This window comes from Ailuropoda melanoleuca, chromosome 2 (assembly GCF_002007445.2).
Source record: "Ailuropoda melanoleuca isolate Jingjing chromosome 2, ASM200744v2, whole genome shotgun sequence".
Lineage (NCBI taxonomy): Eukaryota > Metazoa > Chordata > Mammalia > Carnivora > Ursidae > Ailuropoda > Ailuropoda melanoleuca.
The window spans coordinates 78,733,419-78,748,683 of record NC_048219.1 but is presented as its reverse complement, the minus strand read 5'-3'; the positions used below and the strand labels follow the sequence as shown (position 1 = coordinate 78,748,683).

At 51.4% G+C, this 15,265-nt stretch overlaps 1 protein-coding gene across 1 annotated transcript in view; it reads left to right on the top strand.

Moving 5' to 3' along the window:
- The first annotated feature begins 4,863 nt into the window (after positions 1 to 4,863).
- KCND3 (potassium voltage-gated channel subfamily D member 3) overlaps positions 4,864 to 15,265 on the top strand; it is a 226,941-nt gene continuing 216,539 nt past the window's right edge. Inside the window, exon 1 of the mRNA XM_034654085.1 lies at positions 4,864 to 4,880. The gene's annotated coding sequence lies outside the window, so the exon portion shown is untranslated. The remainder of the gene's footprint in view (positions 4,881 to 15,265) is intronic.

Genomic DNA, 15,265 nt, shown 5'->3' with positions numbered 1-15,265 from the left:
TTGGAAGGAATGATTTCTCCATGATTCTCTCCTCTGCTTCCGAGGAAGATCTCTGGGTCAGGAAAAGCACGCTGGTTTCCCAAGCCCCTGAGCCCTCCTCTTCTTGCCCTCAGCTCTGGGCTTGGGCCCTTCCAGGCTATGGGCAGAAAGAGGTAGACAGATAGCACGGAGACAACTTTAAGTGAATTCAATTACCATAGCAACCAAAACCACCAGAATGGAGATTAGGCTCCAGACAGCAGTGATCCAGGCTTCGAAGAAAGGCAGCAATCCAAAGGCCATCACTGTGAGACTGGGGGCTGGGGGAGTGGGAGAGGGGGCTCCTCCACTCTTCTACTCAGCACCCCCACCCCCATTCATCTGTACATCCCGGGATTCCTCAAGGCTCTAACCTGCCGAGGAGCAGACACCCACCCCTGCCTGGAGCTGGAGAGGCCTGGAAGCGGTGTGGGAGTTAGAGCAACGAGCAGGGGCTTCTGGCCTTCTGTGGCCTCTCATTTTGTACCACGCCCTTCTGTAGATACAGGAGAAATTCCTTCCTCATCCTCTCAGCGGAGTAGCAATAAAGTGCAGGAGCTCTGGGGTCAGAGTGTTTGGGTTCAAATCCCAGCTCTGCTAATGATCTTGAGCAAATTGATGGATTTTCTGGGCCTTGGTTTTTCTCATCTGACAAATGGGGGTCTGTTTCCTAAGAGTGCTGTAAGCACTTAAAAATAAGAATGCATATACGGCCTCAGCACAACATGGTGCATATATGAAATGGCAGGCGAGAGCTCGCTGTCACTGTGTCACTGCTCTCATTATTAATTCCACGACGTTGATGCTGGTGGTGATGACGATGGTGGTGATGATGGCAGCTCCCGCCCCTCCTGACCCTTGTCTATTTCCCTGCTATGAGCACTGCCTTTGACAGGTCAAGGTGGCCAGCCTGACGGGGGGAGGCAGAAGATTCCCGGGAGGCTGACAAGCTGGGTCATGGTAGTCAGTGCCCTCCTGCTCCAGAAGCCCACCAGAAACCCAGGGTGATTGCACAAGCCACCAGGCAAATGACTGAAGGCCTTGCTTTCTGGGGACTTCATCTGGACCCGCCAGCTGCCGTCAGCCTGGGGAATCTCATTTGCCCCAAAGATGTTAAACAAATCTGTGATCCTCAGCCCCCCCCCAAAAACTATTGCTTTTCCTAAGGGTGGAACCTGCATCTGTGAAATGGGGATAAAAATAAAGGCTGATTTTTTAGGCCTGCTCCAATGATAGACCAGCTCATGTAGAACTGAGGGCAAATGGAGACACTGCCTGTGCTACTCTCATCTAGTGTGTGTGTGCACGTGAGTGTGTGCGGGCTTTACTTCTCGTGCAGCCAGTGAGAATCTGGAGGACAGAGATGATCCTTCTCAGTGACGCGAGGAACTTGGGACCTGGGCTGGGGAAGGTGGGTCTGGTCCTCCTCCAGGGGCTGTGCTCATTCATTCCACAAGCAGTTTTTGACACCGGTGATGGTCAGACCTCGTGCAGCTGCCAGGGGAGCCAAGATGAATAAGACTCAGGAGCTGAGCTTGGAGGTGGAGGAAGAACTCAGAGCCACACACCACGAGGTGCTAGCTGACAGCGGGAAGCGTGATGAGGTTGCTTGGGGCAGTGGGACTGCACGTCAGAGAGGACCAGCATCTGGACCGGGCTGGAAGGAGGAACACATTTTGCCCAGTGGGGAAGGAGGAAGGACTCTGCAGGCAGAGAGAACAGCAGGTGCAAAGAGGGAGTGTGAAAGGGCCTAGTGTGTCTGGGGGAGGTGAGAAGTTTAGGGACGTTAAAGCGCATGCATGCCTGCCTGTGTGTGCCTGCGCGTGCGTGCATGTCGGGGACAATAAGGGGGTGGGGAGAAGAATGGCAGCGGATGAGACCCAAGCGTCAATTTCTCCTCTTATCTCCCAAGAGGTCAGCAATTGTATAAGCCTCTCGTTCCTGTGGCCTGCTATGCTGAGATGGGTTCGGCCTTATTTTGAAAACTCACTCCCCTACAACCAAAGGAATTGTGAGCTTGTTTTAAGGAGACATGAGACTGTTTCTGAAGGTTTGCGTTGCTTACAGGTCTTGAATGTCCCCAGCTGACAGCTTCCTCCAGCCCAGCATAAACAGCTCCGCCTGGAAAGGGCCCCTGGAGAGAACTGTGGCCAGCCCTCCCTCCTAGAAGGGTTGCACCTGCACCCCAGCTGGCTCGCTTTGCATTGCCCAGCCCTAGATTGGTAGAGTCACATGGTCAGGAAGCACAGCCTGACCTGGGACCGTCCTCTGCTGCTCCATGCCCCAGCAATCAAGAGCCCTGCCGATTTTTACCTCCAACCTATTTCTCTTGTGCTCCCTTTTGTCCATCCACCATCGCTGCCCTAGCAGAAGCCCTTCTCTCTCTCCCGGAATCCTGCACTAGTCTGCTAATTGGTCCCCCTGCTTCCCATCTGGTCCTCCTCAAATCCACCCTCCACACTGCTGGGCCAGAGTGGATTTTTCTAACACAGATCTGCCAGCACCATGCCACTGCCCAGAGCCTTCCGGTGGCTCCCTGTGGTCTGCGGGGCATAGTCCGGCTTCTAGGCTTGGCTTCCCAGCCTTAGCCCCTGATGTGCCCTCACTCTGGTTCCACATCTTGGGCATACACTCAGCTGACTCCTCAGTCATTGTCATTTGGCTGATGCCTTGTCCTCTTTCTAGACCCCGCTCAGATGTCGTCTTCTCCAGATCCTTTTCCCTGACCCCACCGGCTGGACCAAGTGCCTCCTCCTTGCGCTTCCCTCGCCCTCCATGCATAGCCCTGTCCTACATACGAGCCCCATCACTGCATAGCTATGTGATGCTCATCTCCAATTCATCATCGAAATGGGAATAAAAATAGATCTACCTCATGAGATTGTTTTGAGAATTTGTAAATCCAGCTTCCCTTTGCCGCTCAGGCTTCGCACGCCTAAACATCAGCGCAGAGCACACATCCACTGTCTGTCTTACTCTTTAAACCCTGAGCCCTAAAGAAGGCAGGGCCTGTGTCTATCTTGCTTACCACCGTATGCCCAGCACAGCAATTAGTGGACGTTCAATAAGTATGTGTTAAATGAATGAATGGTTTAATAAGGGTTTGTTGAACTAGTGTTAGTGGATGAAGACCAATCAGTTCAATTAAAATGTTTACTGAAAGCCAGGCTCTGGGCTAGGACTCCCCTGTTAATATGCAGGTGGGACTGGGGATTCAGATGAGACAAAGCATACACATGTGTCCCGGTCAAAAGTGCGTCTGGAGTTGAGACTTCAATCCAACTCAAAGTAACATTTAAGGAGGGTGAAATGGAAGTGAAAGGAATCTTCTGGAGTGCCTGGCTGGCTCAGTCGGTTAGGCGTCTGCCTTTGGCTCTGGTCATGATCCTGGGGTCCTGGGATGAAGTCCCACAATGGGCTCCCTGCTCAGCAAAGAGTCTGCTTCTCCCTCTGCCTCTGCCCCTTCCCCCTACTCATATTCTCTCTCCCCCCCCCCATAAATAAATAAAATCTTAAAAAAAGTAAAGGAGAAAAGAAAAGAATCTCCTTAGGGAAAAGCAATCCATAGCTGCCCCCCTCCCCGTACCTCTCATCCCCACAAGCAGCGCTGTAATTCACGAAGAAGGCTGTTGTGTGTTTCCTTTTTCGTCCACTTCAGGAACCTGCTGACACTGAGCCTGTATTTGCAAAATTGACTCAGGCGTTAGTTAAGATGGTAGCACACACCACTTCAAAGACGCCAGTCCGCCTGGGTGGGGAGAAGCACCCCGAAGAGCCACGGGAAGGGTATTCACTCTGTCATCAACAAAGGACAAGAAATTTACTAACTTCTTTAAGCGTGTTTTTTTTGCTTTTTGTTCACACTGAGCCCAGCTGTCTCCATTCTTTATGACTCCGGACATGATTTAACACATACGCTTAACAAAATGGAAGAACAGCTTCTTAAATGTGCAGTAAATGTATTGTCCAATAGGTTTGATTTACTAGTTACAAATCATAGAAGAGCCGCCATGGCAATTTATCGTGATGTCGTCTCAGGAGTTGGAGTCCACTGCCTCTATCTGTTCTGATCCCCATAAAAATAATCCAATGAGGGGAAGACCCGTGATGCATCTTGGCACCAGCTCCGGTTGTAACCGCCACACCCTAGTCTGCATATCAGGGCCCGCCCCCCCTTTCAGATGATGAGACCATGGCAGGTGGGGGAGGGGAGCATGTTCCCTGGATTTAGTGGCATTTGTTCTGAATAGTTGGTTGGGGTCAAGAAGCAGAGGTCTCTGGGCATTGCTGCTTGGGAGAGATTTACAGGGCTCCACTTGTCTCCCTGGTGACGCTGCAGAGGACTCAAGTGGATGGAAAACTTTCGTGCATTGTGCGTGTGTGTGTGCGTGTGCGTGTGCGTGTGTGTGTGTGTTGAGGGGAGAGAGGCTCATTATTTAGAGGGATTCAGAAGTATCAATCTCTTGGGAAAAACTTCTACAGGATAGTCTCTACTGATTCCTAAAGCAACTGTAAGCACCTCCTTCCTATTCCCAGGGAAGACTTGGAAGTGTGGAAAATTCTATAGCTGGTCAGGGTTCGGGGCCAAGGGAGATGGAGTGTGGGGAGTGTCCCAGGCTGAGGGGCAGGTCAGGCCTCCCAGGAGAAGTGTTTCCAAACTTAGCAGGACATGTAGGCATAGCTAAGCAGAGGTGGGGAGGAAGAATAGAGTTCCTGTGGAAGGAACAGACGAGCCAACACTCAGGGGTAGGAGAAAACTGCAGCACTTTCCATAAGGCAGGAACACAGGCTTGAGGGCTTCAGGAGCAGAAAGTGGAAAAGCCGAAGAAGTAAAGGTTTGATAACAACATGAGACATGTAAGGTATGTCTGCTCAATTGGGAGGGTCATGGGGATTTACAGAGGGATTTCAAACAAAGGGCAATATGGTTGGATTTGTGTTTTGAGAAGATGATTTCCAGCTACTGTGTGGGAAATGGACTGGAGTACTTAGCCTCCTTGGTTGAGCTTCTATTTCTGGAAAATTCCCTGCCTATCTCTAGCCTTGGCCAGGAAGCACAGCCCTGGGTCCTCTGCCCAGGTGCTGAGGTGAGAATGAGATGTCACCCATGCCCTCAGGACACACAGCGCAGTGAAACAGATAGGGCTCATTTTGGGGGAACCTGTGACCCTGTGGGATGCCTGTGACCCTGAGTACTGGAGGGCCACCAGTTTATAGCTGGGGAGCCAACTGGGTGAGGCAGGCACAAAGATAACCAGGCAGGATCAGGGGTAAATGAAGGAAAAATTCTTTCTCTATCCTCAAGGTCTTCCAGCTGGACTAGGAATGAAATTTACATGAGGCAGATTAACAGGAGGAAAAAACTCCAAAGTTTTATCAAGTGCATAGGGAAGCCCAGTAATGAAATTGAGGCCTGAAGAAATGACCAAGGCAGGCAGTTTTTCTATTTTTCAGACAAAGAGACAATCAATATATGGGGAATTAACAGGATAAAGAAAACAGGTGTTCGGGAGCTTTAATTAGTAAGGAATTCTAAGCATAATTTGAGCCAAGGTAGATGATTAGTAAAAAAGTGACAATGTTTGTTTCTACAGCTTCCTTGGCTTTCAAGTTCCTATCTCTGGTGATAAAAATGTGTTTTTACTTCTTAGTACAGGGAGGGTTCCTTTTGTACGCGAGATTTATTTCCTGCTTTTAGGCGAATGGAGGAGGGTCTGAGTGTCCTTGCATTGGCTGTTCCCCAAGTAGTTCAAGGCAAAATAATCACTATGACATGGTGGGACATTTTAGGCGACCTGCCCTTGGCCCCTACAGGGGAAGGGCCTCTTCTGCCAGAGGACCACCCTCTGTCCTCTCATGAGCTGCACCCCCAGCTTCTCTGTGGGGATCTGGGGAAAGGTACATTGCAAATGTCAGGTCTGCATAAGACAGATTATTGAATGGAACTTTCTGTGGGGACGGAAATGTTCTCTCTCTGTACTGTCCAATGTGGTAGGCATTAGTCACAGGGGGCTACTGAGCACTTGAAATGTGACCAGTGCAATTAAGAAGCAGATTTTAAAATTTTCATTGTTATAGCCCTGCATTATTAGTGGCTACCGTATTAGCACAAATCTAAAATGTGAGATCCTCGCAGACAGTGCTATCATGAGCATGTCGGACATTCTCATAAGCAATTCTTATTTCTTGTGCCTGGAAGAAGTGTGGTGTAGGGCAAGGCTTTAAACGTCGGCATGGTCAGACTTAGGGTTTAAATCCTATTTGTGCCCCTGTTGGTCAGGGTCGCCTTACCAGTTTAACATACATCAGCCATATTTCAGTGGCTTAACATAATAAAAGTTGACTTTTTTTCACTCATTTCAGAGTCTAGTAAAGGTGAGGAGAAGTCTCTGCTCCACACAGTCATCCAAACTCCTTCCTGCTTGTGGCTCCTTTCTCTGCGAGGTCCTCGAAATGCTCTCCATTCAGCTAGCGAATGGAGAAAGAAAGACAGCATGTAGGATTGCCCTGGACTTTTTTTTTTTTTTTTTTATGGGACTGGCTTATATTACCTTGGCCAGAACTCAGTCACGTGGCCAAACCTAACTGCAAGGGAGCCTGGGAAATGTAATCGAGCTAGGCCCATGAAAGAGGAACTGAGTCTGATCAGCATCTAGTCAGTTTCTGCCACAAGTAGCTACTAGCCGCGTGACCTTGGGCTTAGTTTTCTTATCTGTAAGAAGGGAGTAAAATAAGAGTTGGTGAAGGCGAAATGGAGCAATGCCTGTGAAAAATGCTGAGGCCAGCTGGGATTCAGGACTATGATTTTTCCCTCTCAGTTTGGGTCTCGTTTCAGCTTTTTGGACAGCAGCTCACATGACACCCAAAAGCTTGCACGTGGTGGCATCTCTCCTTGCCATTTTATATATGTCCCTGTCTCCCCAGGAGCAGGACAGACTTTGGACAGAATTTATCAAGCCCTTGAGCTTGCCTAACTCAGAGACTAGCCCTAGGGCACAGATGCGGGTACTGGTCAAACATTCTTGGCATCATTGTGAGGGGAGGTAGAAAGGATTTCTTCCCTGGAGATGTATTTTGTTGGCCATAAAGAGGGTGCAATCACTGAACTATTTACAGACAAAATTATATTTCATCGGTAAGTGAAATTTGTTTCCAACTTATTGGGGGGTGATAGCGAATAGGACTATAGATAAAATACATGTAGACTTAAGTTGGTAATTATCAAAGCTAAGTGATGGGTTCATGGGGGTTATGTTACACAATTCTCTCTTCTTTGCACGTTTGTAAATTTCATTTGTAGATTTCCACACTAAGTAATTTTTTTGAGGGTTCCTGCATGGCTCAGTCAGTTGTCTGCCTTCAGCTCAGGTCATAATCCCAGGGTCCTGGGATTCAGTGCCCCATCAGGCTTCCTGCTCCGCAGGGAGTCTGCTTCTCCCTCCGCCCCTCCCCTGCCTGCTCATTCTCTCTCTCTCTCTCAAAAATAAATAAATTAAAAAAAAATAATTTCTTGAGGGCCACAGGGATCCTTTTTTAACAAGGTTTTGCAGAGAAGTCCAGAAACTTCTTATGACCTTGCAGTATGGGGACAGTCTCTGGACTGTCATCGTTTATTTGTTGACTCACCAAAGCAACGAATGATTCTGCAGCTGGGTCTCCCACAAACCCAGTGAGGCAGAAACACCCAACCCCACCCTTGAGCTCTGAAGAAAAAATGCGTTTGAATATGAATATCATAGATGTGCAGAGCTGGGAGGGGCCTTGGCATGCATGAGCTGTGTCTGTTTACCAAGAGGAGGTGAGTATAAAAAGTTGGTACACGAATCCCCTTATTACAACACTTTTGCAAAGGCTGGCAACTTGATTTTCTAGCTTCAGACTGCAGAAATTGAACACAGAAATACCTCGTCGTTTACAGTTGCATTAACGGGGCCAGGATCACGAGTAGATAATGCCTCTGTGGAGTTAGGAGGCACCTCTTGTCCTCCTCAAACCTCCCTCATTACTCTGATGGATGCCTGAAAACCCACCCACTCTGTTTCATTGCCTTCGTTTAAGGCTGTATCCTGTTAAAAAGTGAATACTGTATCTCTGGACAGGATAGTCACACTTTAAATGATTTTATCAGGTTTTGCTGGTGAGGATGGAACAGGGAGCTCAAGGCAGCTCAAGGCTGCAGAAATGGGGTGCCACAGAATGGGGAGGAGTCAATAGAAAAAAGATCTGGGGACCAACTTTTCTGATTGCACACATTTCCCAAAGTCTCAGTCTGAACAATAACTACATGGGAAGAACTTGAGTGACCTGTCTAATCTTAGCAAACAAGCACTGTAGCCAGCTATGGCCAAGATTTAAAAGCTAGTTTCAAACACGTGTAAATTCAGTTGCAACGTTCTAACAGCCAACATTCTTATTTATAATTGCGCGAGATATGTTATATACATTATGTAATTCAATCCTCATGAACCCTAAGAGCTGATACCATCATTATGACCCATTTTAAAGGTGAGGCACTGAGGATCAGAGAAGTAAAGTGGTTTGCCCAGAGTCACACAGCTTGTTAGAGTCAAGATTTAAAGGCAGGTCTATCCTGAGCCCATGTCCTCACCACTAAGTCTCCATTGTCCCAGGTTTGCCAATGTGATTTTCATACCATTTTCTAATTGAAGTCCAGCAAGCTTTGATCTTGGCATCTCCTTGAGCCAAGCCAGGGTTTGGGTTTGTGGGTTTTGGACAAGCCCCCAAGCCAGTTTTTATACCGAGCATAGTCACAGCTGCAGGCAACCAGGTACCATTTCCAACTGACAGCATCCTGGCTATTCCTAAGGAGGTGCTATTCTGCCAGAAAGGAAAGAAAAGAATTCTCTGAAAACCAATCTGGTTCAAGAGAACACTGGCCAAGTCTCTGCAGGCAGCATTGACTGAGGCTCACTTTGTAGATTCGAAAAGGCTGGAGGAGGGGGGCTTTGGGGCTCTTTTCATCTAGGCTCAGCCGAAGATTGAACACCCTGAACCTTTCTCTCTGTCGTCATGCCAGTGCTAAAGATCAATCAGGACCTGGAGGCTGACCAGTTGACAAATTTATCACATATTCTCAGTTACACACAATCAAGGGAGCCATGTGAATGAAAGTAAAAGGAATCCTAATGTAAATTTATTGAGTGTCTGCAATGTGCCAAGCACAGAGCTAGCATATTCAGACGTGATTAAGGCATGGTCCTTACCTTAAACAGCTTAAAGGCAGAGCAGGAGACCACCATGCAAATGACCAAGGTAATAAGGAATGACTGGGACAGCCCAAGTGGGGAAAGGCTAGTTCGTCTTGGGGTGTCAGAGTGGACCTTACTAGTATATCCTATGTGACCTTTGGGCTGGGTATTGAAGGTTTCCTGCTGAGTGGATGTTACCGAGGAAGACATAGGAAACAGGAAGTGGTGGAAGGCCTTTCTGGAGGACAGTACAGTGTGTATAAAGGCACAAAGGAGTGAAAGGATGTGATTTGGGGCGGTAACAGAGAAAAGGTCTACGTGCTGGAAAGAAAGGTGTGAGAGTGGAAAGAGGGAAGGCCAGAAAAGAAGTGAGGGGAGGTGTCATGATCAGAAGAGGGTGTTTTAGAGGAACGATCTATTGCAGAAGGTTGAAGAAGGCTAGGAAGATGAGGTAGAGAGCTACCCGTGTACATAGAGACACCCAGTAGATGGTTACGGGTAGGGGAAAGCTCAGGAGAGGATCGTCAGCACCCGAATGAACTTGAAACCAGAGGCTCCCATCAACTCTTCAGGGAAAAGGGCAGGTGCAGAAGTAGAGAAGAAAAAGGACAGAGCCCTGGGAAACATCAGTTTCCAAGCAAACGGAGCCATCAGAAGAGAAGAAAATAGTTACAGCGCCCCCATGAGCTGCACCTTCAGCCTCCCCCGTCCTCCTCCAAATTGTCTCTAGCAAGAAACTGAGCAAATGATTGGGGTGTTTTCCTTCCTTCCAGTGCCAGCATCCCCTTCTCAGATTTGCTTTCCTTCTCCCCTTCCCTCCTCTTCCTTCACCTAGCTTCTTGCTCTAAGGGAAATCTCGACAAGCAGAGAGCCCCCTGCCTTGGCTGTGCCTGCCCAGGATATGCCTAGGTTGGAGTGGGTGTTGAGCTGGTGAAGTTCTGGAAAGTTCTTCTGGCAGGTGTGCTGGAGGTCACCAACTTCGATGACTTCTCATTGGCCATCACTGGTCTAAACATTTTGACTACAGGCAGCTACGAGCCTCCCTACTGGGTTAGGGCTGCAGGAAGTGTGGGTTTACCCCACTCCCTCAGGAAGGGACCAGGGGCATCTGATGGTGGTGAGTTCAGCCAGCAGGGCCACCAATGTTGGACAGAGCACCTTGGGCTGGCCCAGCTGAACAATGTGGACTGATACCCAGCAGGTGAGCCCCCCTGGCCTTCTGGGACGGGGGCAAAGCACCTCAGCATTTATAACACCACCGCCTGCTTCACCTGGGAAAACTAGAGAAAGTCAAGGCAGCACCAAGCTTTGAAATTCCTCAGGAAGGGCGCTTGGGTGGCTCAGTGGGTTAAGTGTCTTCCTCGGCTCAGGTCATGATCTCAGGGTCCTGGGATGGAGCCCCAGGTAGGGCTCCCTGCTCAGTGGGGAGCCTGCTTCTTCCTCTCCCTCTGTCCGCCTACCCCCCACCCCCACTTGTGCTCTCTCTCTCTCTGTTAAATGAATAAATAAAATCTTAAAAAAAAAAAAAAGGAAAAAAGAAAAAAAAGAAATTCCTCAGAAAGACTGTATCCTGAAAAAGACTCAGATGGTACAACCCCAGCCTGGACACATGGAACCCCTGCCCCCATGCCCAGCCTGTGATGCCACACACTCGAGGGGCCAACAGAGCCAGTTCAAGAGTATCCTCTTGGGGCAGATCTTATCTGGCTGAGGGGGCCACTCTATCCTCAGAAGAGCAAATGACCAACAGCCTTGGGGGGTGGAAAAGGAAGGGTTCAGAGTTTCACTCTAGGTGCGTGGCCTGGGATGCGTCCCTATGCATCCACTTTCTTCAGTTTTCCCATCTATAAAATGGTAATAAGACCCGCAGTGCATGTTAGAGGACACCTAGCAAGGAGTCCAGCCCAGGGTGACTCCTTGACTTGAGGCTGATACTAAGCCTGATACACCTCAGAGACTGGATCCCTTGGACACCCTTCCAATTCTTGGTCTTTCGTTGTTTCCCTGTTATGAGTAGCCTCGTGAGTTCCTCCCTGTAACCTTGAAGAAGCCGCTTAACCTCGCTGTGCCTTGATTAGACACTCAGGGACTGAGGGCAATGAACTCAGCTGGCCCATGAATAGATGCTGATATGCCCAGCTGCAGGGATAGGGGTAGGAGGCCATGGCCAGATCAACGCTAGAGGTCCCAAAGCCCAAGGGGAGCCTAAGGGAGAACGAGCAGCCACTCCCACTGAGTCCTTCACCAGGGCTGTACTTCCATTAAGCCTTGCTTTACATGGTTAGGTAAATAAGGGAGGCTGGGTCCATATGGCTAGCATAAAATCGGAGCCCAGGAAGTGCCCCAGGGGCTTTCAGCCTGGTCCCTTCCTCATCCCATCCCTGTGGCTCCTCCCCTATTCCTCTGTCAGAAGTTTCCCTCTTCTGGGGCTCAGTGAATCAACTATCTCAACAAGGTGAACTTGACCCTTTGTGGGCCGTGGCCTGGCATCATTACCGTTATATGGGTGGAGGTGTGGGTCTGCCTCTGTCTGTGTGTACAACCCAACAGTTCTACCTTTCGCCCAGGCAAACATCCTGTTTGCACCTCTCCTGCCTTGACAACAACGACAGCCAACAACGATAGGGTACCTTCTTATGTTCCTGGCACTGTTCTTAAGTTTTGATTGTTCATTTAATCCTCACAATGACCCGATATGGTAAATAGTAGTATCTATTGTCATTTTATGGAAGATAGGGAAATCAAGGCACAGAGAAACTAAATAGCTTCCCCAAGCTCGTACAGCAAGTAAGTCACAGAGGCAGGTTCAAAGGGAGGAAGTCTGACCTCAAAACCTATGCTTTTTACCTGCAAGGTCCATAGTGCATTGAATGTGGAAAGCCTGCGACCGTCAGAGGTGCGGTCTGTCTCCAAGCTCCTGGCCCGACCTGGGGCCAGTTGCTCAAGTAGGACAGCCAGGAGCCGTGAGCGGGGGGGGGGGGGGGGGGGGGGGGGGGGGGGGGGGGGGGGGCAACCCTTATGGACACTCGGAAGCACAGCTTCAAAGGGCAAGCCTGAACACAGCACCCCGGGAAATAGCTGTGCAGACATGCCAGCCTGGCCCGTCGGCACAGAGGCTGCTGACTTGGAGCTGGGTTGCCTCTTGCCCTCCCAGACCACATGGTGACAAGCCCTGCAAATAGTGGCCAGGGCCACGGGACTCAAGAAGAATCCTCATGTGTGCACAGTTTAGGAAGGACACACAGACACAGAAAACAATCATTCACAGGAGCACCGTCTTTAAATAGAAAAGATAGCTGGAAATACACTCAGTGCACTCTCTTGCTAGCTAGCTCCCTCTCTCTCTCTCTCTCTCTCTCACACACACACACACACACACACACACACTGGCATACACGGCCAGGGCCAGCGGAGCGACAACGGAACAAACACCTTAGCTGTGCTGGTGGCAAAGGGAAGAAATCTAGTGTCCTGGCAGCTCCTGACTTTCAGTTCCTATTTAAAATGTTTGAATTGGGAGCATGGACAAGCTCCCAAATTAGCTTTTTAAATAGAAGCTGAGAGTTAAAGGAAAAGCGGCCGTGTCATGGGGGAAAAGCAAGTGAAAATCCCGGCCAGGCCAGGCCAGAGGCAGAGGGGGAAGGTGAGGCCATGCAGGGCTGGAAAGACGCAATGGGAGGATGGCAGCCGGTGGGAGGGACAGCATCTCCTGTGCAGGGGCTCCTCCAGCTGCCGGAGGAGGCTCCTTTCTGCCCATCTCTTGCTCTCTCCTATTTTCCAGGTCACCTGGTTGTGAGAAGGGCAGGTAAATACAAACCATACTGGCCTAGATGAGAAATTCAAGTCTTTCGTATTTCCCTCAAGATCCTCTGGACAGCTCCTTCTGTTATGTGTTGAGATGTAAGGGTGGAGGCCCGAATCAGCGCCCTGTCTTCAAACAGGACTTACAAGGTGCAGGNGGGGGGGGGGAGTAGGGCCAAGTGTGTGGGGGTGGGGGTGGAGGCCCGAATCAGCGCCCTGTCTTCAAACAGGACTTACAAGGTGCAGGAGAAGGAGAGCACAGCTGTCCCATCAGTTGACCTCTCTGGAAGAGGAAGGATGTGCCCAGCTAACTATTCTGGGAAGCCACCATGCTTTGGGGCAGACCCAGCCCTTGAGCTATCCCCAAGATGCAAAACAAAGGTGGGAATATACAAGACAGAAATAAAATAGGGGGTTTTAACTCTCCTCAGTTGGACCGGGGGTGGAGGACCCAAGGAAAGTGCCCCTCCCTGGACCTGCCCACCCAGAGTCTGGGGCGGTCCCAGAGGTCCTAGCAGCTGAGGTCGGTAGTTGTGAGAAAATTAGCTCTTCCCTGGAGGGAAGGGAGGAGGGAGGTGGGAGCAGTGCCAGGGCCTTCCCTGAATTCTTCCCCTGTCTGCCAGGGAGTGGCAGTGTTGTTAATCATTATTACTGTATGTAAATCAGTATGCAAATCACACAGCGCTCTGGGACTCCTGGCAAATGCTAATGCATCCCACGCCCACCTCTTGAAGGGCCAATTGTACACCTTTCAGACTGACACACTGAAGGGGGTTTTGGGGAGAGTAGGAGGAATGAGTGAAAGAGGGGCTCCAGCTTCCAGGGACCTACAGAGGCCCAGACCACAACCATTGACAGCCATCCCTTAACATGGAACAGGGTTAGGGGTTCTCACAAGTCAGAAACCCCATCCGGACTCAGCGAGGTTCTTTCCAGCACACCCTCGCCTTCACCGCACACTTTGCTTTTCTCTCGCTGTCCGTCTCAGCCACACACCTCTCTACGCTCAGAACTGTGATCGCTCAAGCCCTGTGTTCTGGTCCCGCGGAGGCAGGCAGCCGCCCGGCTTCTCTAGTGTTGGGCCGCAGGCAAGGCGAAAGCTGGAGCCGCCGGTCCGCACGGTCTGCGGGGACTGAACGCTCCGCGCGCCGCGGCCCGGAGTGTGGGAGGCTGGGCCCTATACCACTCTCCAGGGATGCTCGGGGCTCCTCACGGCTCCATCCGCCGGGTCCTTGGGGCACGTGCCGACCTCCTGCTCCCCATCCTGGGCCGGGGCACCGGGCAGTGGGGCTCCGTGGACTTTGGGGAGGGACGGAGGATCGGAAGGACTCAGGCTAAGAGTTCATCCTCCTAAGTCCAGACTCTCGGACCTGGGTGCTAGGAACACGTGGCAGGACAGGAGGGCGAATCCCTACCTTCGGGTCGTGCCCCTCGCGCCCCGGGAAGAGAGAGGCTCTTATGTGGGATAAGGGCAGTGTGAGTCCCCTTGGGATCTCCAGCCCCGGCAAGCGGAGGCATGAGGAGCAGAGCGGCGGCGAACAAGGAAGCTTGTGCGGTGGCTGGCTCCACCTCGCCAGGTGGCGGGGCTCCGCCGCGAGCAAGTGCTGGTGTCGCGTGGACAGTCGGTGAAAAAGAGACACCCAGCTAGCTCCACACACACACCCCCACGCGCGCGCACACACTGGAGCTCCGTGCCGCCTCTCCCCGGGTCCCCAGCACATACGCCCCCGAGCTCACACTCGTGCCCACTCAATGCTCCGCCCCCACGCCCAAGCCAAGCTCACCTTGCCACGCTCACCCCCGTGCCCACCCTTGCCGGCACATGCGCTTCCACCCGCGCGGGCACACTCGGCCACCTCCAGGCACACCCTAGGATTCCTCCACTCGCCCGGGGAGACGCACCAGGCTCTGCCTCGTCTCCCCGCCCCCCGCTCGCGCGCGCGCCCCTCCACACACACACACACACACACACGCACTCACACACACCCTCGCGCGGGGAGTCACACGCCCTCGCCCAGGGCACCCTCCCGCGGCGAGCCTCCAGGTCCTCCTTCTCTCTTCCTCCGCTGCCTGGCGGCCCGCGCTCTCGGGCCTGGCCTGGAGCCGCTCCGCCGGCGGGGATCGGCAGGGAGCCGAGGGCGCAGCCTCGCCGCCGCCGCCCCCGGACTCTCCTCTCCGCCCCGCCCGCGCCGCGCCCCCACCGCCAACCCCCTTCGGGAGAGGGACCTCGCCAGGCA